Source organism: Camelus bactrianus, chromosome 32 (assembly GCF_048773025.1).
Source record: "Camelus bactrianus isolate YW-2024 breed Bactrian camel chromosome 32, ASM4877302v1, whole genome shotgun sequence".
Lineage (NCBI taxonomy): Eukaryota > Metazoa > Chordata > Mammalia > Artiodactyla > Camelidae > Camelus > Camelus bactrianus.
This window is the reverse complement of record NC_133570.1, coordinates 13,335,171-13,359,048: the sequence shown is the minus strand read 5'-3', so window position 1 is coordinate 13,359,048 and position 23,878 is coordinate 13,335,171. Positions and strand designations below refer to the sequence as shown.

At 46.9% G+C, this 23,878-nt stretch overlaps 2 long non-coding RNA genes across 6 annotated transcripts in view; one reads left to right on the top strand and one right to left on the bottom strand.

Moving 5' to 3' along the window:
* LOC123619309 (uncharacterized) overlaps positions 1 to 23,878 on the top strand; it is a 578,093-nt gene that overhangs the window by 160,361 nt on the left and 393,854 nt on the right. The gene's annotated exons all lie outside the window — the stretch shown is intronic.
* LOC123619308 (uncharacterized) lies at positions 5,739 to 8,190 on the bottom strand. Its single transcript, XR_006727864.2, has 4 exons — positions 7,967 to 8,190; positions 7,199 to 7,382; positions 6,769 to 6,855; positions 5,739 to 6,491 (listed from the first exon to the last, which is right to left on the bottom strand). It is a non-coding gene; the product is annotated as an uncharacterized LOC123619308 (long non-coding RNA).

Below are 23,878 nucleotides of genomic sequence, written 5' to 3'. Positions count from 1 at the left end.
GTTCATAATAACTGAAAGGAAGGCGAGGAGTTTTTTATTGTTTTAATTGGCAGCTGTCTTTGGATTCTGGTTTAAGAGAGTTTGGAGATTGGAACCCAGGCAGGTGTGAGTGTGTGTGTGTGCACGTGTGAGGAAGCACATGGGTGTAAAGAAAGGTGGGAGAGAACTGGTTATGCGCGGGAATGGAAGAGGCCAGGAGGGAAAGAGGCAGCTGTGTGTGTGTTGGCAGGGAGGCGAGGGCAACGCCGTCTTCTGTGTGTGAACGAGGGAAAGTGAGAGCAGGAATTGCGGGCAGAGAAAACGATCTTTATTGCGTGTGTGCACGCGGACGTACGAGAATGGAAAACTGGGGCCGAAAGAGCAGGAAAGAACTAAAACGTGGGACGGAGGAAACCACGCGGGGTGAGCGAGATTGCAGCAGACAGACCCCGAGCCAGCGGGCCGCGAGTAAGGGCACCGTCGGCTCCCTCCTGGCCCTTCCAGAAATAGTTTCCGGGAACCGTGGTGCTTTGCCCGCCCCGGCTCCCGGGCCAGCCGGGAGATAAAGCTGCCTGCGTCGCTTGTCTTGGCGGCCTCTCAGCTGACACTGCTGACAGGCTGCTTTGATCTCAGGTTATCAGGGCCTAACCCTGTGCCCTGGGCCTGCTCTGCCAGCTCCCACCTCGGCGAAAGGGCATTCCGTAAGGTCACGGCTGGGCGGGGCGGCCCAGCCCTCGTGCCCGTTGGCCTTGGAGCCTGGGCGCTTGATGCAATAAAGGGACACCTTTTAGTCTCAGGAGCAGTGATGAAAAGAGGGCCCCTTGGGGGGAAATCCGCTTTTGAAGTGGAGCCACGCAGAATGACACCCGCCGGGAAGATCCCAGCCTGTCCCCACGCTGCCTGGGCCTTCTTCCCAAGTGGCAGCAGGAAAGAACACTTGCATTCTTAAGACTGCTGCCGAGTCATTGGGTATTGATTTGTTTTTTTGTTTCTTAGACTTCGCCTAGAAGCGAGACCTTATGGTATTTTTCTTTCTCTGACTTATTTCACTTAGCGTGGTTCCCTCTGGATTTATCCATGTCGGTCACAAATGGCAAGATTTAATTTCTCTTATGGCTGCGTAATATTCTATTGTGTATATATAGCCCATGTCTTCTTTATCCAGTCATCTGACAGCAGACACTTAGGTTGCTTCCATAGCTTGGCTATTGTAAATAGTGCTTCAACAAACATTGGTGTGCATATATCTCTTCAAATTAGAGTGTTTGTTTTCTTTGTGTCAATACCCAGAGGTGAGATTGCTGGACCATCTGGTAGTTCTATTTTTAACTTTTGAGGACCCTCCATATCGTTTTCCATACTGGATGTACCAATTTACTATCCCACCAATAGTGTACCAAATTTCCTGTTTTTATAAGGACAGCAGTCCTATTGATAAGATGTCCCTAACGACCTCATGTTAATCTGATGATCTCTGTAAAGACCCTATTTCCAAATCAGGTCACTTTCTGAGATACTGGGGGTGAAGGCCTCCACATATCTCTTTGTTGGGGGGACACATTTCAACTCATAATAACCTGCTCTACCTTTTCTAAATTTCTGACTCGTAGAATCTGCAAACATCACGAAATGGTGGTGGTTTTACGTGACAGGCTGGGGGTGATTTGTGACAGCCACAGTTACTCCAACAGGTGCTTAAGCTGAGATAACATAGACGCTGGCATCAGCCCGATCCAAGTTGAAGCTCCACTTAACGCCTTAATCCATTCTGTTTACCTCTCCGAGCTTCGTTTCCCCAGCAGGAAAATGGGGTTTTATGGAGCAAACACCTGTCAGGTCCCAGACATCATAGTAAGTTCTTGGTCAAGGTCCTTTCTGTGTGTTCTCTTCCTAAATGACTCTGTACCACAGTGCTCCTGAGATCTGGGGGAGAAGTCTGAATTTCTGAATTCCGTGGGAAGCCCTGGGGTCCCAGGAACCAGATCCTTACTTCATGCCTACTTTGCATGAGGGAATGCATTTCTTTGGCAAGCTGCATGTTTGGAACCCCTTCTCTGCTCCGACTTTCAAGACAATTTAGTCCGAGTGAACCTTGGTTTCTTGTTACTGAGGGAAATGGAGGCTGATGATGCAGAGGCCTTGCGGGGTGCCTCCGACATCAAACAGCGACTACCCCACTGGGTTCTGAGGCGCTGAGCGCAAATAAATGAGAACCATACCCGCTCCCTTTCCCTGTAAGCGCGCACGCGTAATTTCATTATGGCCGGAATGGAGGGCTGCAGGCGAAATGGGCTTGGGGCTTGGCTGAACCCAGAGTGCTCTTGGAAGATGCGGGTCTTGGGGGCCAGCCACGGAGGGGGCCTCATTTGCCTCTCCCTCCACTCTGCCCATGGGGTGAGCCATAGTGGGGGGGACTGCCAGGAGGGCATTTGGTGTTAGGAGTTCAGTGGATCATGGATGGATGTATGTGTGGAATTTTTTTTCTTACTTAAAAAAATGGTGGTCAAGTATACATAACATCAACTTACCATTTTCATTATTTATAAATGTGTAGTTTAGTAGCATTAAGTACATTTCTGTTGTTGGGCAACCATCTCCAGAACTTTGTCGTCATCTGGAACTGAAAGCCTGTTCCCATTAAACACGAACTCCCCACTCCTCCCTCCCCTCAGCCCCTGACGGCCATCGTGCTTCTCCTTTGTCTCTGTGAACTTGACAGCACTAGGTCCGTCCTGCAAGTGGAATCATACAGTAGGTGCCCTTTTGTGACCAGCTAATTTCACTTAGCATAACATCAAGGTTCATCCATGTTGTAGCAGGTGTCAGAATTTCTCCTTCCCTGGTGTGTGTATTCCGTTGTACGTGTTCTGTTGTACATAAATACCACATTTTGTTTATCCATTCATCTGTCCATGAACACTGTGGGGGGAGGGTTTCCACCTTTTACCTACCATGAGTAATGCTGCTATGAACGTTTGTGTACGAATATACCTGTTTGAATGAATAGAAATGCAGATTCCATCAGCGTTAAGTCCTGAAAAAGGATTTAACCATTTTCATCCCTGAAAGGAGACTAGGATACCTTACATCATGGGAAGAAGAAAGGCAGGAATCAGGACCTAGAATTGAAATCAGAATTAATTTCCCCCTTTTCTTTTTCTGCCTTCCCCTCTTCCTCTCTCGCTTGTGTTTGTCTCTGCCTGGGTCATTTTCTCAGGCTCCCAGTGTAGACCGCACCCATGTGGTGGGAGAAATGGCCTCCAGTGTCTTCAGACAGCTCCTTGATCCTCATGGGAAGAGAAGGAGTCTTCTTCCCAGCATCGGTGTGTGAATCGCAGGGAAGGGCTCTGACCGGCCCCCTTTTAGGCATGTCATGTGACCTTCCTTGCCAGTTACTATCATTGTGTGGATCAGGCCTATGATGGACCAGGCCTGGAGGAGAATGTGTCCAATAGACAGTCAAGGGGCCAGAAGAAATGGGATGGAAAAGATTCCTGGGCAGACATAAGTAAGATTTATCCAGCCTACTCCAGAGATAATCATTAACGTCTTAATCAGGGTTTTTTATTTATAAGAAACAAAATCCCCAACAAACTGAGGCTGTGTAGCAAGGTGAGAACAGATCAGAATGAGGAACTGCAGTTCAGGATCAGATGTTACTTTGTCTCTTTACGACCATGTGGCCTCATGTCTTCATTTCTCTCTGTGCGTCTGGTTCTTTTTCTTTCCTCGAAGAATAGTTTTCTGGTGGTGTTTTAAGCCACTAAGTTTGTAGTCATTTGTTACAGCAACCCTAGGAAACTGAATACCAACTTGGATGAGGTGAAGCCCTAAGTCTCACTGGAGAAGAACATTCCATTCCAAGTGGAAGGAACCGCAAGTGCAACGGCCCTGAGGTGCAAAGTAAGGTCGTGCAGCAAGGGCCGTGAGAGAGAGAACACACACTGGGCTGTGGGAGCACATAGGAGGGCCCGTGTGTTTGCGAGTGAATAACCCTGGAAAAAAATCTTAGAAGAGAGAATGCTTGGACTATCTTCTAGGGCTCTAGTAAGTGCATTGACCCTTGAATCCAGTTGACCTGGGTTTAGATCCTGGCTCTGAGCCTTGTGATGCAGCTTTGGGCAGCTGCTTTTCCTCACCAAGCCCCTGCTTCCTGATCTGTTATAAAGGGCCAACGGTAATCCCTGGTGGCATGGCTGTGAGCTAATCCGTGTAAAATTCTCAGCCCAGTCTGTGGCCCATTTAAGATGCTTGGTTCCTGTTTGGTAGGATGAGGATGAGGATGGTGATTTTGGTGTAGGAGAAGAATTGGGAAGGCGTCTTGGGCGCGGGGAACAGCACGGGAAAAGGCCAGGAGGTGTGACAGGCACAGACCGCTTGACACATTCCTGATGGCATGATTAAATAATTTTAGAATGCTTCCTCAGACCTCCCTTCTCTGCCTTCTCATCTGGTGTCGCTCACAGGGTCTGAGGCTGCCCTCACCTTCCTTTCCTAGGAGAGAGGTTTCCGGCCAGTGGTGTGATGGTAAGACCAGCTACTGGCTGTCCATCCTGCTTGCAAGCTGGTCCCTGGAGAGTGGGCAGAGTGTAGAAAAAATTCCCTGCCACCCGGCCCCACCTATGAGCAGAGGGCCTTGGAAGAGAAGCAGGAAGCGGGGTGGGGCAGGGAGGGTTAGTTGACCAGGCTTTGCATCCGCAGGGTGGCCGCCTGCCCCATGCCAACCTCTGCCAACCTCCAGGCGTGGTGTGACTGTGGCTCTGATCACCTGGAGGGCAGTTTGGGTCCTGGAAAAGGACTTTCTTTACAAGCTATGTACATACCCATTTTGAGATGCGCCCACATGGTGGGCAGGTGAGTCAAACCTGCTCTGTGGTCGTCCCGGGCTGTCCTGATGAGGGTGAAGGATCCAGGTGCATCTGTAGATGGGCTCTGGGGAGGATGACTGCCGGGAGCAGGGGCAGTAGAAGGGGGGGTTTACAGCCTGGCTACTTGAAGTGCGGTCCTCGGCCTAACAGCACGAGCTGCCTGGGGAATCGGAACCTGCTCTTTCGACAGGATCCCCAGGAGTTGCACACACGTGTTAAAGCTTGAGAAGCACGGTTTGGGCTGGTGGATCTCAAACTTGACTGCGCATGAGAAATTCCCAAGGGTCCTGCCCCCAAGATTCAGATCTCACTGGTTTGAGATGTCGGGGCCCTAACATGAGTATATTTTTAAAAGCTGCCCAGATAATTCCAGTTGAGGGTCACTGATTTTTTTTTTTTTTTTTTTTTTTTTTTTTTTATGTAGAGCGGTGGTTCTTTTTTATGCCAGTTTTTTGGATTTTGTTGATGGAGGTACTGGGGATTGAACCCAGGACTTCTTGCGCATTCTACCCGCTGACCTTTCCCCACCCCCACCCCCAGGGCATTGGTTGCTGAGCGTTTGTGTGCTTCAGAATCACTTGCAGAACATTTTAAAACACAAATTTCTGGGCTCCATCCAATGGTGGGCTGGTAAGTGCTTAATCCCAGGCTTCCTGTGATTGATGTGGGGGTAGTGGAGGAGAAGCCCTGATGTTTCGCCAGTGTCCATGTAAATATTCCCATTGTGGCTCTTGTGATCCAGTGCAGGCTGGTGTTACTGGCCACACCCGCCAGGTGTCTGACTCAGTTGGTCTCTGAGGGGACCTGAGAATTTGCATTTCTAACAGGTTCCCTGCTCAACAGTCACCTCTGTTCCAGGAACCCCACTTTGAGAAACACTAGGTGAGATGAGAGACTGGAAACAAATGGCATTTTTTTTTTTTAATTCAAGTGAAGTTGATTTACAATGTTAGTTTCAGGTGTACAGCAAAGTGATTCAGTTATACATACATACATATATAGTTTTTCTCTTCAGATTCTTTTCCATTATATGTTATTACAAGAAATTGATAATAGCTCCCTGTGCTCTCCAGTAGGTCCTTGTTGTTTATCTATTTTATATATAGTAGTGTGTATCTTTTAATCCCCAACCCCTAATTTATCCCTTCCCACCCTTTCCCCTTTGACAAGTGGCGTCTTGAGAGTCAGTTCTGATCATTGTAGCAGGTACTTGGAGGGCTGTGTTGAGTAGGATTCTGAGGCTGTGTGAGGCTTCGTGAGAAAAGGTGCTATACTCAGTTAATGGTGTTTGCCACAGGCTTATGCTGGAGGCATTGGCTATCCCTGGATGTTCTGAGTGCTACTTTATGATTTCCTTTGTGACAGCAGAGAAGGAGTGAGGAGTTAGGTAGAGTTCTCATATGAGCAACTTTATTTGGTTTGTTCTGGGGTAAAGCACAGCAAGGAGCTGTTTAAGAAAGGTTGGTTGTTGTATCAGTCAGGATGGTCCAGGTTGTGCTACAGTAACAAATAATCCCAAAGTATCTGTGGATTACATCAGCCAAGGTTTATTTCTTGCTTCATCTATGTTTTCTTTTGCAATTAGCTGGGAAATCCACATTTAGGGACCCAGGCTGAGACAGGAAGAAGTCAGAAGTCCATTTCCTAAGGACGTAGGGGGAGATAAGAAGTGAGGCTCAGGGTGTGACAGGCCATCTTAAGGACTAAGAGTGGCATTTGTGAATATCTGAGAAGGTATACATGGAAGATCATTGTCAGTGCAACTCCCTCATTTTAGAGAAACAGCTTCAAAGAAGGGAGGGTTGCCACCCAAAACGCCCAGAACTCCCTTGTTCACATTCACTCGAACTGTGACCCTCAGATCTGGAGAAACATCGGAGAAGACATTTCCAAAGAAAATTGCGAAGGCCTTCAAACGTACCCACCGAGGAAGAACTCCCGAGGAAGTTTTTCCAACCCCGATGGCGGGCCCATGCCTGACGTCCTGGGGCATTCCAGGAGCAGAGAGCTGGAAAAAAGAAAAGGGAGGGACCCCAAGGCCAGGCGATGCAAGATAAGAAATTCCGATTTCAATCTCCTTACTTCCTCTCCTTCCTCAGACCCAGGCCGTATGTAAACTGTATGCAAATGTGTTTACTTTACATTTTATTTCAATCGGAGTCACTCAGCTGTCAGGAGCTGTATCAACATGTCAGTCAGGTTGAAGAAACAAGCGTTTTGAGGGGAAATATTTCGGATAAACAGACACAATGTTATGACAGATCAAAACGGCCCAAACATGAGAAGGGGGCGGGTGGTGGAGATGCTGGGGGAGAGGGAGGGGGAGCCCTGCAGAAAGTCTATCTCCTTACCCGGGCACATGCACTGGCTGGTCAGCTGAGAACAAAACAGGGTTTTTATGACTCGTGTCGTGCGTGCCTTTTGCGGGGGAGACGGGGGAGACGACTCCTCCCCTCTGGCGCTAATGCATTTTGTCAGCTGAAGGGAAGGCCTGCGTGGTGGTGTTACCAGGCACATTCTTCTCTAATGTCCAGGCTGATTCCGTGGGAGGAAATCAGGCAAGAAAAAGAAAAGACAAACCCACCGGATTAACTTAATTAGCGACGGGGGGAGACCAGTTGCTTGGCTAAATCTAACAGCCTGTTCTGAAGTTGCCCTCCTTTTCGCTTCTCACTTGGGCTCTTTTGCAAACTGAATTCAGAGGCGGGACAGAGAGGTGCCCCTGTTTGTGGTCAGGGGCGGAGGCGGGGATGTCCTCGGGGGAGAGGTGACCTGGGCCCTGGGCTACATGATGCATAGCTTTGAATTTAATTTCTGGAGTAAGTAATACTGTTGGCTGGTTCAGTCCCCCAAAGTACAAACAAGTATTGAGAGAGATGTTCTTTTCTGTTTTCCAGTCCATCCATTAATTTTTTTCCTGTCGCTCAGCACCCCCCCACACACATACATACACACACAGATTATATTTTGTTGGTCTGTGTCTATTTTTAGTTCCCAAGCCATTCAGTTCAAGGGGCTCTGTCTAAAAAAGAATTCATATTTTCCTTAAAATAATACTTAACTGCTGACCGAGCACCTACTATGTGCTAAGCGTAACCTGCAAAGTTGGGATGACTCACCTCGTGTTGGAGGTGAGCAGTCCGGAGGCTCAGAGAGGTGAAGGGCTGAACCCTGAGCCACACAGCTGGGGAGTGAGAGCCAGAACTTCAACTCAGGTCTTTCTGGCTCCAAGGTCTGTGTTCTTTCAGCTCCATCAAGAGCTTGGTTGAACGTGTGGAGGGGAGAGGGTGTGTGGCAGGGTAACTTGCGGAGGACTTGGGAGCTGTCAGCCAGCTCAGCCAGGCTGAACTTGCCCCCCTCCCACCAGATGAATTTGTCCAGGAAAGGGACCACGTGCTTGTCCAAATGTGGGACAAGACGGCAGCTGCCTCGGGGGTGTGCTTGGAAGATGTTGGCAAGGCCCCCGCAGTTCAAAAATGTCTCCCCGTACCACCTGTCACATGGCCTCAAATTCCACCATCAGAGAGGTATGCCCCGGGGCTTCAATTAAAGACCTTTCTGGGGACACGGTTTAAATGTAGACATCCCCCAGAATAGGATACACCTATACCCTTCCGTTAAAGTTCCCTCTCAGCGGGGCAGCTGGCCCACTGCTTGGCGTTGAAGGACGGCTTTATGGTCCAGGTATCCTGGGAGGCAAGAAGAGGGGCCAACAGGGGGAAGTGGGCAGGTCAGTGATGGGTCCCAAGGTTGCGGATCACCCAGAGTAAGGAGCATGGAGCGATTCGGAGACAAAGCTTCGCATGTTTGCCAGAGAGAAGGCCTCTCAGGGCCCCACCTGCCTCGTTGTCAGTCTCGACTGATGTGTTTGAGGCCGAAACCCTAAACAACCATGCCAGGAGCAGGGGACGCCCAGAGCTTGTCATGGGGTCGTAGAATGTCACAGCTGCCATTCAGCCAGTCTTGAACTGTAATTAGTCACGTTCGTTCTTAGCCCTTTTTTCCATGATTACACCACCTGTAGGATTATTTTCTTAATATTTTCATCTAAACTGACTCACTTGAAAAAAAAAAAATCTATTTTAAGGCTAGCCAACATGAGTTTCCTTACCAATAAAGGATACGGGCAGTTTCAAGCCCTCTGGCTTCTGTGTGTCAAATGTGAGCTTTTTTTCTTTTTTCTTTTTGAAAAGAAAAACAAGCATTAATGGAAAGTTAAGAAAAAGGGGGAAACATTTATACACACATCCTTTAGTCTCTATTACTTATGGTTTGATTTGCTCAGTGTATTTTTTTTTCCTGTGCTTGTTAAAAACGACAACTGTTAGAATAAAAATGAATTACTGCTCATCCAGATACTACCATCAGACATATAATAAATATGTCTTGGCCAAACTTCCAGTTGTATATAGGGAGAAACTGAGGTTTAGAGAAAGAAAACATTCAGGGAACACAGGTGTCTGAGAGGTGAGCAGGGCGTGAGAAACATCTTGGAGAGACGCGGAAAGAGCAGTGGATGGGGAGTCAGGGACCCCCAGTTCCAGATCTAAGAGCAGAAGCAACTTCTGTTTCCTCTCTGGACTTTCATATCTCCAACCATGAAAGAAAAAGAATGATGTTACTCTGGGTCCTTCATTTGGGGGTCTGGAAGAGAAGATGCCTATAGGAATGAACTTGAAGGTCCCTGGATTTTTTTTTTTTTTTAATTGAGGGAAGATTCACGTAACATAAAATTAACCATTTTAAAACAATGCAGTAGCCTTTAGTCCATCCACAGTGTTTTGCAACCACCACCTCTGTCTAGTTCCAAATATTTTTTTCCTGAGTATTTAAGAGCAAATATTTTCAAGCAGTCATGCCCCTCCCCCCAGCCCCTGGCCAATACCTGTCTGCTCTCCATCTCTGTGGATTTACCGATTCTGGTCATTTCACGCAAATGGACTCCTACCATATGTGGCCTTTTGTGGTTGGCTTCTTGCACTCAGCATCATGTTTTTTGAGCTTCATCCACGATGAAGTACGTATCAGTACTTTTATTTCTTTTTAGGACTGAATAACATTCTGTTGTATGTATACACTGCATTTTGTTTATGCGTTCATCCGTTGGTGGAGGTTTGGGTTATTTCCACCTGCTGGCTAGCGTGAATAATGCAGCTACGGACATTTACACGCACGTTTTTGCGTGGACGTGTACCTTCATGTCCCTTGGGTCTGTAACTTGGGGTGGAATTGCTGGATCGCGTGGTAACTGTGTTCAACTTTGTCAGAATGGTCCCTGAACATTTTGTGTATGAGTGTGAATGAACATGTGCCTTTAAGGAAATGGCTTTTGATCAGATTCTCAAGAAAGGGTAAGCAGCGTAGAAAATGGTGATGCCCATAGGTCCCACTAAAATATCTTCTGGCTTTAAGATCCTCCTACTCTTGACTCTCAGCCCTGAGAAGACCTCATCTTCCTTCCCATTCTTGTTTAGCATCCGTTAACCAGTCTCCTCTGTGCCAAGCAGGGGGCTGGGTACGGGGGGATACGCCTGAAAGGGCTTCTGTCTGGCCCGGCATGGGGCAGAGCAGAGGCAGGAGAGCTGCGATCATGGAAGCTTCCTGGAGGAGGAGGCATTCACTGAATCTTGAAGAGTGCCTGAGAGTCAGGAGGGCCAAGAGGTGGGAAGGGCGTTTCTGAGTGAGGAGACAACACTTCCCAGCCCGCTTGGCAGGGACGGAGCTGGCTAGAGTGCTCTTTCCTTCCTCTGACGGCTCAGAGATGCTGGGAGCACGAATGCTTGGCAGTGCTGTCACCTCGACCCACCCGCTCATCAGGGTGGGCAGATGCGGGCCATTAGTTTGATTGCTGCTGAAAGCAGTGGCTGTCGCCCAGGGCACGTCTGAGGATCACTCAGGGCCCCGGGAAGGCAGGGGGGACGACTTTGGCAGGCCTGCGTGGGAGGCTTGCGGAACACCTGCCTCTGGGGTGTGGGCGCAGGCCTTTTGCGTCCCCCCGCTGTGCAGCGCACACACGCAGGAGTGCCATTTCATCCCTGGGCCTCTCTGGGAGCAGCTGGCAGGGCCACCGAGGGCATCTGCGGGTGGCGAGGGGGACAGAGTCTGGAAGCCCTGGCTGACCCGCAGCCCCGGTGCTTCTCCGCTTGTGTGCCTGGTCGTAGATTTTCTGGGCACCGTCTTGGTGGATGACAGGCAGGATCTGGTTTCACAGCAGATCTGGAGGGACAAAGCCACGCAGCACTTTGCTGGATGCCTGGCGCTGTGAGGAGTCGAGGAGTCGGTGGTTAACGCGTTATTTATGGCGCCCTCCTGACTCCAGGCTCAAATTAAGCCCCTGGGTGGGGCATCATGCCTCCGCCAATCAATCAGCCAGCCAGCCCTGTGAGCGGATGAACCAGAGTCAACCAGCTCCTTTTACGTTCTTTTGCAGGGACTGAGCATTGTTCTAGAAGCTTCAGGAAATGGGCCATTCCATATCTTTCTGTGTAGCTTTATCAGTGCAGCTTTTCATGTAGTATATTGGTTTGTCAATGTGGATTTTTTTAATGTAATGGTGTTAAAAAAAACACATAAAATTTACCATCTTAATCATTTTCAGTAGTTTTAAGTATATTCACCTTCTTGTGCCATAGATCTTGAAAACTCTTTTCATCTTGCAAAACTGAAACTTGGTGTTCATTAAACACTAACTCCCTTTGACCCCTGCTAGCCACCTTTCTGCTTTCTCTCTGAATGTGATAACACTAGGAAGCTCACAGAAGTGGAGTCAGACAGTATTTGTCCTTTTGTGTCTGGCTTGTTTCACAGAGCATAACGTCCTCAAGGTTCATCCATGTAGCATGTGACAGGATTTCCTTCTTTTTAAGGCAGAATCCTATTCCATTGTATGGATAGACCCCATTTTGTTTATCCGTTTCTCCATCAGTAGACATCTGGGTTGCTTCCACCTCTTGGCTCTTGTGTGTGGTGGTGTTATGATCATGGGTGTAGAAACAGTGAATCCCTTTTCTTTAAATGAAAAATTTTAGCTACACAATTAAAATTAATGACATTTCTTGTCAAAAACAAAACAAAACAAAACAAACCTATACATAGAAAAGTCACATCCTTCTAACCACTTCCTCCGACTTCCCCACCCCAGTGATAAGCTCACTGTTATCGATTTATCAATTTTGACTTAATTTATCCACATACACATATGTATATGTGTGTTTATATTAGAAAAAAATGTACATACAGTCAGTTCTGCTATAACGTAGCATGTGTATTCCTAAAGTTACGGCACTGTGCAAAATCTCGCAGTACAAACCGCAGGGCTTATGAAAAGAATAAGGGAAGGGGGCCACACTCAAAAACCTTGTCAGTAACACGTTAAAAAAAAAAAAAGGACGCTTATAAGAACGATAGTGCAGTTTTACACATGTTAAATGGTTAGGAAGGACTTAAATGCTGTAACAACTATGATCTTGACTCTGGCAGAGTCCTGAACTTCCCTTGTGGAAGTGATGCCAGGAGGGTTGCAGGTTGTGAATTCTTGTGGATGGGTAGAAGGAGGCTGTCTGAAATCAGAAAGTGGTAGCTCAGGTGTGGATGGGTGTGGCTCCAGCACCCACGGTGCACCGAGGCAGCTGGAAGGGGTTGGAGGTGGGGGTGGGGGGGTGGGGGGTGTTTGTTTCGTGTGTTCCTGTGTGGTCAGTTCAGCTGGGTGCAATTTTCTGCGTTGACCCAGTGTTTCTTGTGGATGAAACCATGCATGAGCAAACACAAAATTCGGTTATGCTCAGATTGTTCCCAAATACATCAATCATGATGGAGCAAATTTATGTTTTCAAAACAAGCACAACTTGCAGAAAATAAATGGTGCTTTCTGAGTGTATATGTGTGTTTGCATACATTGATTCATACTGTATAGAGATGTCTGCTTTTTTTTTTCTTTTTTGCTTAACAACATTCCTAAGAGATTTTTCATATTAGTAATACAGACCGGTTGTGTTTTTGCTGCTCTGTAGTGCTGTGTGGGATGAATACGTCCCATTTAGTTCTTCCCCTGTGGATGATCATGTATGTTATTTCCACTTGTTCATTATTATATCTCAAAGTGGACTTTCCAGGTCCCAAGGGAAAGTACATTTTACCTCTTTTTTTCACTTGGGAATGATATCTTTGATGAATTAGTTAAACTGTAGTCAAATGCACATAGCAAAATTTACTGTTTAAATTATTTTTACATGGCATTAAGTGCATTCACATAATTGGGCAACCATCCCTTTCCAGAACTTTTTAAAATCACACCAAAGTGAAACTCTGTACCCACTAAACTTCTTGAGTTCAAATCCTAGCCCACCACCTATGGCTGTGTGGCTTTGGGCAATATCTTTGCCTCTCTGAGCCTCGGTTTTCTCATCTGTCAGTTGAAAGTAAGAATACGTAGCTCCTGGATTTGGGCTGACAGTTGCATGAGGTGATTCGGGTAATGAACCCAGTTCCATGTGCTTGGCACATGGTCGGTCCTTAATAAACAGTTTTTATTGTCCTGTGAAATGAGCCCTAGGCCGCATCACGCTTTGCTGTGATTTGTCTGACGTCCAGTTCCCGCGAGTGGGGCAATGACGTGGCCTCTCCAAAGCATCCTGGTGGATGAGACCTTCACCCATGCCACTCTTACAGCTATTGTTTCAGATGGAAAGTTCCAGGCCCCTCCCTGCTCACTCCCAACCCCAATCCAGGGCCCAGGCCAGCCCTTGGGACTCTTGGGAGTGACCCATTTTCAGCCGCGGTCAGTGCCAGCCTGCCCGCTGGGGCTGCCAGTTGCAATGTGCACGTTAGCAAATGGATTGAGGTCATGGAGCAGATGGCAGTAACTTTCGGTTGAGATCTGCCAGGCTGCGTTGGAATCAGTGACCCGGAGGTAAATGCGTGTACATCACCCTCTCTCCGCCTTCAGTCCATAACTCCGGGACCTTGCCCCTTTGCAGAGTCTGTTCAGGCCTCGCTCCAGGGGACCAGAGAGTCCTTTCAGACTCGGTGGGCTCCCGGGAATGTGAAGGAAAGCCGCCTTCTCGCTGGCAGCAGACGCATCTCTGCCCCCACAGCTCCCGGCCCCTCCCTTTTTCAGGGAGCTCAAAGCACCTTGGTCTCTTCATTTATTAATCTGATGCTATCCTTGGGGGTTGTCATTAATCCCATTTTACAGATGGGGAGATAGAGGCAGGAGGGACCCATAATGGCTGTGGGTCAGAAGGGATTTACTGCAGCTTTTTGGTTCATAGAACTCTTGGAGAATCTGGAGGGAGCTGGGGATTCTCTGGACACAGATACTTAATGTGTCTTACTCTCGACTTTATCTCCAGGGCCTAAAGCCGCTCTGGGCATACTGTAGGGGCTCAAAATAAAATATTTATTGAATAAATGAGTGAATTGATCAGCCATAGCTGAATACCTCCAGCTTGAGGCAATTAAAAAATTACAAAGAGAAATAAGCATTTTCTCATGCTTTTTTTTAAAAAAAATTTTTTTAATTGAAGTGTAGTTGATTTACAATGTTAGTTTTAGGTGTACAGCAAAGTGATTCAGCTACATGTGTACATACGTATATATTTTTTCTTTTCAGATTCTTTTCCATTATATGTTATTGCAAGAAATTGAATATAGTTCCCTGTGCTGTCTAGGAGGCCCTTGTTGTTTCTCTTGCTCTCAGTCTTAAGGAAGTTAGTTGTTCCCCCTCTACAGATGAGAAAACTGAGTTATGGTTCTCAAGAGATGGGAGGGCCTCCTTCCAACCCCAGGCAGCACGGCTCTTAATGTAGGGTGTTCCCAGTAGCCATGGCAGCCTTGGGGCATCTGACAGGTGAATTGAGGACAATTCAAGTTGGAACTCCGCAGTGTTCCCTGAGTCTGTACACAGACACGTTCTTCCCAGCCCTCGCACCCTCAAAAGTGCTGTTTCTCTGAGGGCTGGTAAGATCCTGTCACCTTGTGATCTTGAGAAAGATGTGGGATGTCTCCGCAGGCGGCAGAAACCAGAAGGCCCTTGGAGAAACAGAGGAGATGAATCCATCAGAGAGAGCAAGAGGGGAGGAAAAAACATAAGAGGATAAGGTTCCTAAGTGGTGGTTTTTCTGCTCTTTCTTGGCCTCAGCTGCCACTCAAGGATCAGCACTGCTCAGGAGATGGTATGTGAGGAAAGCCCCCGAAAGTGTGGAACGTGGGGGAAGGAACTTGAGACTTGCCATGTGAATTTGGCTTGGTTAACCACCCCCACCACTGCCCCGACCTGGGCTTCTGTTTCTTGAACCCACCAGTCGAGAACCCACCAGTCAAGAGCACTGAACCTTCAGGGTTGTTGCTGTAACGGTCTATTGCACACCTCATGGGGGAAGTGCTTGGCACGTAGTAGGTCTACAATTCCTGCTAATCCAGAGGAATCAGAATAGTGGGCCGGAGCTGGGGCTTTTTGGGGTTAGGACCATGAGATTTTTCTCTAAGATGCACTGGAGGATGCTTCTAAGCTGTCCTCCTGGGGAACACCCAGCAAGCTGGCAAACGGAGGACTAATGACAGTACTGATTGATCCCAGCTCACCTCTGCAGTGACACTTTCATGTAGAAGAACTCCCAGGCCTTCTCCAGCCACTGGCGGTAGCCTGGACTTGACCCGCCTCTGCCCTAATAGTACCGGTGTTTTTATAGACTGCCTTTCATCCTGGCATCAGGCAGAGCTTAATAATCATGATCCTGGGCCCCAGCTCCACCCAGCCTGTGGTTTGGAGACCACATTGTTAACCTTGATATTTTCTGCCCCAGGGGAGGAACTGGGGCACCAGAGGAGCGAGGGACTTACCCCAGGCACTGCCACAAATTAACCCGGAGCCTGGCCCCCAAATCGGCTCCTTCTCAGGCCCGCCTGGGGGAGGCGGCGCAGTTAGGCAGCTAATTGTGCTTTTTTTGTACTTACATTGTCTGCATACAACATGATGGCAGAGGGCTTTTTTTTTTTTTTTTTAAAGAGTTTGAAATAGCTTCTTTAATTGCTTACCTGTTGATTGAGCTTCTTCCCTCCAGTAAATTTGAAATTTCATGGGATTAGGGACCGTTCACCTCTGTATCCCCCACACCTGGAACAGTGACCTGCACGTAGCAGGTATTTAATGAGTCCCTGGCCTCATGAACGAGTAAATATAATGGAGGCCTCACTAGGTACGGGTGGACTCATTGCCAGAGGAGTGACTTCAAGGAGGAGGAAGCATCTGAGATGGGCTGCGACGGATGAGGAGTTCTCCCACTGAAGACAGAGGCACGCATTCTGGGCAGATCGTAAAGCATTTCTAAAGGCACAGGGGGAGCTCTGAAAGTGGATGGGGTTTAGGAGGTGGTGAGAAGGTCCTCATGTCAGGCAGGAGGGGATGAGTGATGGGAGATGTGCCTTGAAATCTCAGCTGGGCCCATATTCTTTTAGTGAGGAACTTGGCATTTGCTTTGGCGGTCTTGTGGAGTGACATCATCTGATGTGAACTTGAGTGGGAGCCCTTGGGCAGGGAAGGTGTTGATGTCAGTGGCCCCGGGGGAAAGAAGCTGAAGCTTTGTGCTAAAGGCCTTAGGAAGGGAGTCGGTGGGCAAGGGGAGGAGATGGATCTATTTAAAAAACTAATTGGTGATCTCCAGCCTTCATAAAACATTAATCATTCCACCCGAGTGGGGATCCACACTTGTCTAATCTCAGTAGCCATCTGCTCACAACTGTTTCTTCTCTCCCTTCTATGCTGGGTTCTTTTAGACAAGGGTTGGCAACTTTTCCAAATTCCATTGTCTTTCAAAAAACACATTTCTGGGGGGTGCACTTTGCAGGCCCTAATCCATAAGCATATGATGATGATGATAATAAAAAAACAACCTTCTTTGTCTTTCATTTCTTGGCGCTGATCTCCAAGGCCGTTGAACAGAGGCCTCTTCACCGCGCAGCATGGTGGAAAGAGACGCGATTCCTGGGTTCTGGTCTCCTGTCCGCGTAATGTTTGACTTTAGGCAGGTTTAAGTTCCTTCCCTGGGTCTCAGTTGCTCCATCTGTAAAGTTGAGGGAATTGGGTCATCATTGGTTTTCAAAAGTGGATTGTATGGAGTGCTTATTCTGGAAGATGCTTCATTAAAAAAAGGGAGGAGGTTGTTGGTCTCATAAATCAGGGATATAGTGCATCCTCGGTTTCCTCACTGAAGATGGGCAAAGATCACTTGTGAATTAAAAACTCGGAGATCCTGTAGTCAGGGAGTGCTGTTTAATTTTAAGTCCCTGTTTCTCCATCGGTGGGACAGCCAGAAGTCAGTGACGAGAGAGTTCTGAAATGCTACAGGACTCTGGTTTTGAGATGCCCTGGATTTGTCTAGAATGTTCTTTGAGTTTGAGTTCAGTTGGACTGAACTCCCACCGGTTGAGTCTTTTGTCTGCGTTTTCCACAGGGTGTAGACTGGCTTTGGGGAATCTCAGTCTCTCCCCAGGCCCCCTAAAGTCATCACCAATGGCAGTGAACAAGGTCCAACAAGGAAAGTGATCGTTACCTGACATACCCGTGTTCCAGAATCTCCTGTCTCCCTCTTTGCATCTCAAATATGAGTGTCGTTGTCAACCCAGATCTTCTCAGGCTGTGGTTCTGGCTCCCCTGTCCCCCCATGACAGTGAAAGATCACGTTCCAAAAATGAAGTGTTCTCCAGTAGGGCTCCACTCCATCACCCCATCCGCGTTATCCCCACGGTCTCCCAACATCTGATAAGAGCGTTCCTTTCACAAACCGCTAAGGCCCCCAGGCTGCTGTATGAAAAATGATTCCATGGTGAAGCAGTTTGGAATTAAAGAAAACCCAGAAGATTTTAAAAATTCTGCCAGACTTTTCAGAGCCTTTAATACACCCATGCTTACTATGAATCTCTAAGGGGGTGTCAAGAATGCAGTATTGATCATGGACCATTTTTCCCCATCACAGAGTATCAGAAGGCACTCATTTAATGGATGTCCACTTTTGGAAACTCTGCCTTCTCAGGTCTATTTAAATCTCTAATACCTATTTCTTCTGTCTTTATTCTTTCTCATCCACCAGTAAGAAAGCTCGTTGAGGGTTAGAGAGCCTTATGTCGTATCTTCTTCATAGGGCTGTTTGTTCATAAAACCGCTTGTTAAGTGATGTTTGGTGAGCCAAGTTCAGGACTAGTTATTCACTATGGTGTATGTGTGTGTTTTTTTTTCTTTCTTTTTTTTTTTTTTTGCTGTTTACCATCTACATATCTTTCTTCAGGAGAAATTCCAAAATAGGTGGGAGACAGTCCCTGTCTCCTACATGAGCCAAGGGGAGCAGATACCCTCCCCCCATTCCCTAGAAACTAGGATATGTCAAGAAACTAGTGTTGGGCCAATTCGATATTCTGCTCAAGATGGAAGTCTTGGAGTCCATGGAAAGTATTTAGCGTTTATCCCAGGGGCAGTGGGCAGTGGTGGTGGTGACGAGAGCTGGGGCGTCCTAACTTGGCTCTTGTGGTGCTGAAGCATTGTTTGGGGTTCCAGGCTCCTCGCCTCCCTTGTTCCTTGCCCCACTATTCTTCTTGCAGATTCTCTGAGTGATCCACTGTCCTGAATGTTCGTTTTCTGCCTCCATTGGAGTTAGTTGTCTGGAACCAGGAATCCTGACCACTCTTGTTAGGGCCATGCATCCATGCATCCATCAGTTACCCATCTGTTTCTGTAACACAGCAGACACTGAGCCGGGCGCTAGGCATATGCCAAGGAGAGTAAGTGGACAGGAGCAGGACGCAGCAACAGACAGATGCCATATTCAAATGAGGGAATTTGAGGAGCATTTCACAAAGGACCGATGAACAAAAGCATGGACTGTGTCTAGGAAAAGGAATGGTTCAGTACTCTGGAGCTGGACATAATACTGCCTGTGGGGGTGAGAGGAGGGGAGCAGTTTTTAGAATCCAGAGACAGTGTGTGGAGAGGCCTCCTGACAACAGCTGTGGCCTTGGGTAGAGGGACACAGTCAACCTGTGATGACATGGCAGGGAGGAGACCAGAGGATAAATACTTTGTCAACATACTCCTTCCTCCCTCTGATCTCATGCCAGAGCTAGAGAAAACATTGCGTTGGCCCATATAGGTCAGTGTTCTGGGCACAGAGCAGGATGGAGAAAGAAAGAGTGGATCCAGAGGACCAAATGGAAGACGCCCTGCACAATAATGTCACTCACTTTTCATCTCAAATTTTTCTTATAGATTCTTAGTTACCCAGTATCTCAAACACTTTATTTTCTGCCTTAATTAGGGTTAGTTGTTTGCAACCAAGAATCTTGACTGCTCTGGCAAGGACATCCATCTATCCATCCATCATCTATCTGCACATCTACCCATTCATTCATTCATCCATCCAATCCATCCATCCATCGTCCTTCCACACATCTACCTATCCATTCATCCATCCATCATCCATCCACACATCTACCCATCCATTCATCCATCCTTCCATCCCATCCACCCCTGCATCCATCCACCCACCCACCTCCACTGAGTTTATTAACTACACTCACATAAAAGCTAAAGTATTAATGACCTCTCAGGCCTTCCGTGACCTGCACCAGTCCCCTCCCACGTTGCCCATCTGTCTTTATCTCCCCTCTACTCTTCCCCCAGTTTCCTCTACTTTAGATAAACTCAGCACCTTCCTGCGTGGTGTTCCTGATCCCTGGATTGCTCTGCCCCTGAGTATCCCCCAGCTCCCTCCCTCCCTCCCAGCTTTCGCTCAGATGTCATCTTCCCTGACTGCCCTTCATCAAACGGCCACTCCTCCCTACCTCTCACTTACTTTCCTTCTGAACACTTTTCACCATCTCACAGACTCTGTATCACTTTTCTTTTTCGTTTATTGTGTGCTCCCTGTTCCTGCCTCCACGACTTCCCAGTGGAAATTCTAGAATGAAGGGATTTTTGGTGTTTTGTCTATTGCTGTGTTCCCCGGGCCCCAAAGAATCCCTGGCACATAGAAGGTGTTTGATAAATATTTGTTGAATAAGTGAACAAAGCGATGGAAGCAGCTCTGTGAAAGTTTCCAACCTGCTGTTGGAGGAGAATTTCAGCCAAGCTGGGAGAGTTTCTGCAAACCCACTTCACCCCTGCTGCTACACAGGCTGAAACTCAAGGGAGAGTTAATATGTTACTTGTGCCCTTAGGAAGTGTCCTGAACTTTCCATGCAAGCTGTGGACATGGCTGTTAGTGACTCCCTGTCCTGCTTAGGAAAACCTGAGGGCAAGTCAGGGAAAAAGTGAACACTTCACACATTTCATCTTCAAAGCACTTAATAAACGCGCAAGTAATTAATTCCCTTGGCTCTCTGGGAAGCGGGTTTTATTGTCTCTCTTCTGGCAATAGAGAATGAGTGTGCAGAGGAGTCCCGTCATTTTCCCAGGACCACGGAGCGAGCCGCGAGTGCTGCCAGGCTTGAATTGGCAGCCTCCGAGTTTCTGGCCGGAGGCCTCCTGGTTCTCTTTTGGTGGGCAGAGGAGTGGAATCAGATGGGAAATTGGACAGACAGTCTTAGAGGCTGGCTCTCTTCCATTTTCAGAGCACTTTGGGGACCTGGGCACTTGGGAGCTTGGACAGAAACGGGAACCCACTGGGACCCATCTTTCTCCCAGGGTTCCAGGTCTAAGTGAGGCTTAAGTGTAAACTTTACAAAGTCGAGGGAAATGAACTCTCCTAATGGAGGCCGTGGCAAAATAGGAACGAGATGAGAAACTGGCCTTTGCTCTGCCTGGCTAATCAGAGTCCCTTCGTAGTCCTCACTCCTATGCACCAGACTTTTCCTTTATCTTTTCTCAAGCAGAATTTCCCTATTTTATTTCCCATACCATCAACACTCTACTCTCTTGGAGAAAGGTTACCAAAGAGGTGAACTGCTCTATACTGATAATATTGATGGGTGTTCCAGGGAATTCATATTCTTGCAGATACTATCTCCATGCCAATGTGTTTCCATATGTTTGGACAGAAAGTTAGGAGACTTGAGCCTTAAGTTCTGCCTTTAACTTGTTACGTATCAAGGTGGGTCTTGCTTTCCCATCTCCTAGAGAAATGATAACAATAAAGACACGTACATAAATTCTTCACCATGTGTTAGACAATGCCCCACATGCTGGAAGTGCATTGTCCTACTTAACCCTCACAATTCCACGAGATAGGAACTGTTTTTCTTCTGATCTTACAGATGAGGAAACAGAGAGGCTAAGTGATTAATCTCAGACTCAGAGCTGGAAGTTATCAGAAGTGGGATTTGAATTCGGGCAGCCTAACTCCAGAGTCTGGGTTCATGACCATTACAGTATAGGGATGGATTCAAACCAGGCATGGAAAGACTTCAGGGAAAAAGCCAGTTCCAGTGTAGCTTGTATTAAAATAACTCTCATCCAGAAACACTGAGAAAAGCTGGACATAGGTACATGAAACAGTTGTTTATAAGAATTGGAATATACTGGCACAAGATAGAATTTGTGGGCATAAGATGCTAGAGAGAAGATCTTTAATGTATCCCAGCTTTTTCAATAAAGGCTGGTTCATTCATGGTAGAGGGGAATAGATGATGAGCAAAAACTGGCCATCTTGCTGGGCCGAGGAGACGGAGGTTGGACTTTGGAGCTTCCAAAGTGGCTGGAACGTGAGAGGCATATTGTGGAAAGGAGGGAACCACAGAGACGTGAACCCAAAATTGTGTGTGCAGTTTCTCCTTGAGACGGTTGCTGACTTCCAAGCTGTGTAAATATGGAGCAAGACTTCCAGAAACCCAGAAGACAGAAGCATCTGGGACATTGAAGCACTGAGCACAGACAGCAGTAGACATTGTGCTTTGGGGAGACAGATGTTGGGGTTCAGTATCTGCCAAGGTGAAGGAGACCCACTAAACACACCTGACTTTCAGGAGGGTCCGGAACTGTGAGGAAATGCCACAGCTTAAGACAAAGAGAAAAACTGAATTAGACAAACCCAACAAAGTCTAAAACCAACCCTCTGTAGAATCAAGCTTGTTTTCTTGTGGTTTATTTGCCTTCTACCTTCTCTGCGGGAAGTTAATATTAGCCAGAACCTCAACCGTTTTTTTACACATGATGTCCACCATACAACCCCCAATTATAAAGCATGCAAAAAAAGTACCCAATGACCAAAATCAAGAGGGAAAAACACCCAAACAATAAACACAAACCCACAGGTAATTAAGATAATGAAGTTATCAGATAAGCCTACACACTCATATGATTCATATGATTGAAGTGGGGAAATTATCCATTCGGGACTTTAGTAGCTGTATATAAAAATATGTATATAAATGTATTTTAAAAATTGATAAAAAGATACCAGATTTCAAAAGAGTTCTGAAATCTGTAAAAGGAAAACTCAAAGGGAAATTCTAGATCTGAAAAAAATGTAATATTTGAAATAATAATTGCATAGATCTTTCTAATAGTTGATTAGATTCAGCTGAAGAGAGGGCTAGTAAACTAAGAGAGAGATCAGTGGAAAATCAGTATGCAGGGTTGGAGCACAGAAAACTAACGATGAGCAATACAGGAAAGAGTGTTAACAGACCTGTAGAAACCAGGAGATGGTCTAAGATACGTATAATTGGAACCCTAGAACAGAGAAGAGAGAATGGGGCAGGAGCAATGTTTGAAGAAATGCTGGATGAGAATTTTCCAAAACTGAGAAGGACATTAAACCATCCATTTGAGACGCTCTATGAAGCCAAAGCCAATGAAGTACAAGCGACCACGCTGAGGGACAGCATAATGAAACTTCTGAAAACTAATGACAGAGAGACGATCTTAAAAGCAGTCAGGAAAAAAAAAAAAAGGCACATTACCTTTAAACGAACAACAATGAGGCTCATGGCTGGCTTTTTAAATTATGCAAAAGCAAACTCTGATCAGATGGAGTGGAGACCCTCACTGATGTATCTGCGAGGGATATGAGGTTCAAACTGAATGCAACTAAAAAGCATACGGTGATCCATTAGCAATGTCTGCCATGTGCATGAGAGGGAGGAGTGGCAGCCCCCATCCCGCCTATTTACTCTCTTTGGTGTTGATGTCTGTTGAGATTTCTTTCCCCTGAGTGTCTGTTCGTTACAAACCACTTTTCAAGTCACAGGCAGGAATACAGGGATTTAAGTAAGATTCCATTCACTCAGTTATAAACCCAAGTGGCAGAGGTTTGGATGACAGGCAGCTTTGAATTCATATCCTAGGAAGTTCTGCCACTTACTAGCTATGTGACCTTGAGCACATGACTTCACCTGCTGGATCACCAGTTTCTTCATTTGTAAAGTATATTCAGTGATAGTCCCCCCTTCACAGTGTTATTAGAATATTAAATGAACTAGTGCATGTAAAGCATGAAGCATAGTATCTGAAACATGGTAGGTCCCTAAAACTGCTGTCTATTACTATTACTTTCCACATAGGAGCTGTCAGTCCTCAGCTGGCTGCTGAGTTCTACTCATACATTTTTGAACATTTTTTTTTTCTTTTACTCAGTCAGCACTTATTAAGCACCCACTCTATTGAAGGAAACGATTAGGGTGGTAGTTCCTGAAATGCATGGATCTTACCATCTAATGGATTTTGAGAATAACTGAAGGTGGCATCAGAGTGAGTATCTCCCTTTGACTCCTAGAGTGTCTGGGGTGTCTATGGCACCTCCTTGGGTCCTTGCATCATCCTTCATTGAATTTCAGAGGGTTTATCCCCAGGGTGTCCCTCCTTTGGGGACATTGTTGAGTCAGGCCAGCAGTGGCCACATGTATCCCAAACTTCTTCCAGCTGGGATGTACTCGGGGCCCTTTCAGGATCTAGAAGAGGATTCCTCACGCCCTGCAACCCTTTGAGGTATCACTCAGGATAGTTTCAGTTCCTCCTCGGCCCCACCGATGTCATACCCACTTCAAATGCTTGTATTGTGGCCACTCTCAGGTTCTCCCTCCACCTTCCAGGTGAAATATTGACCAGA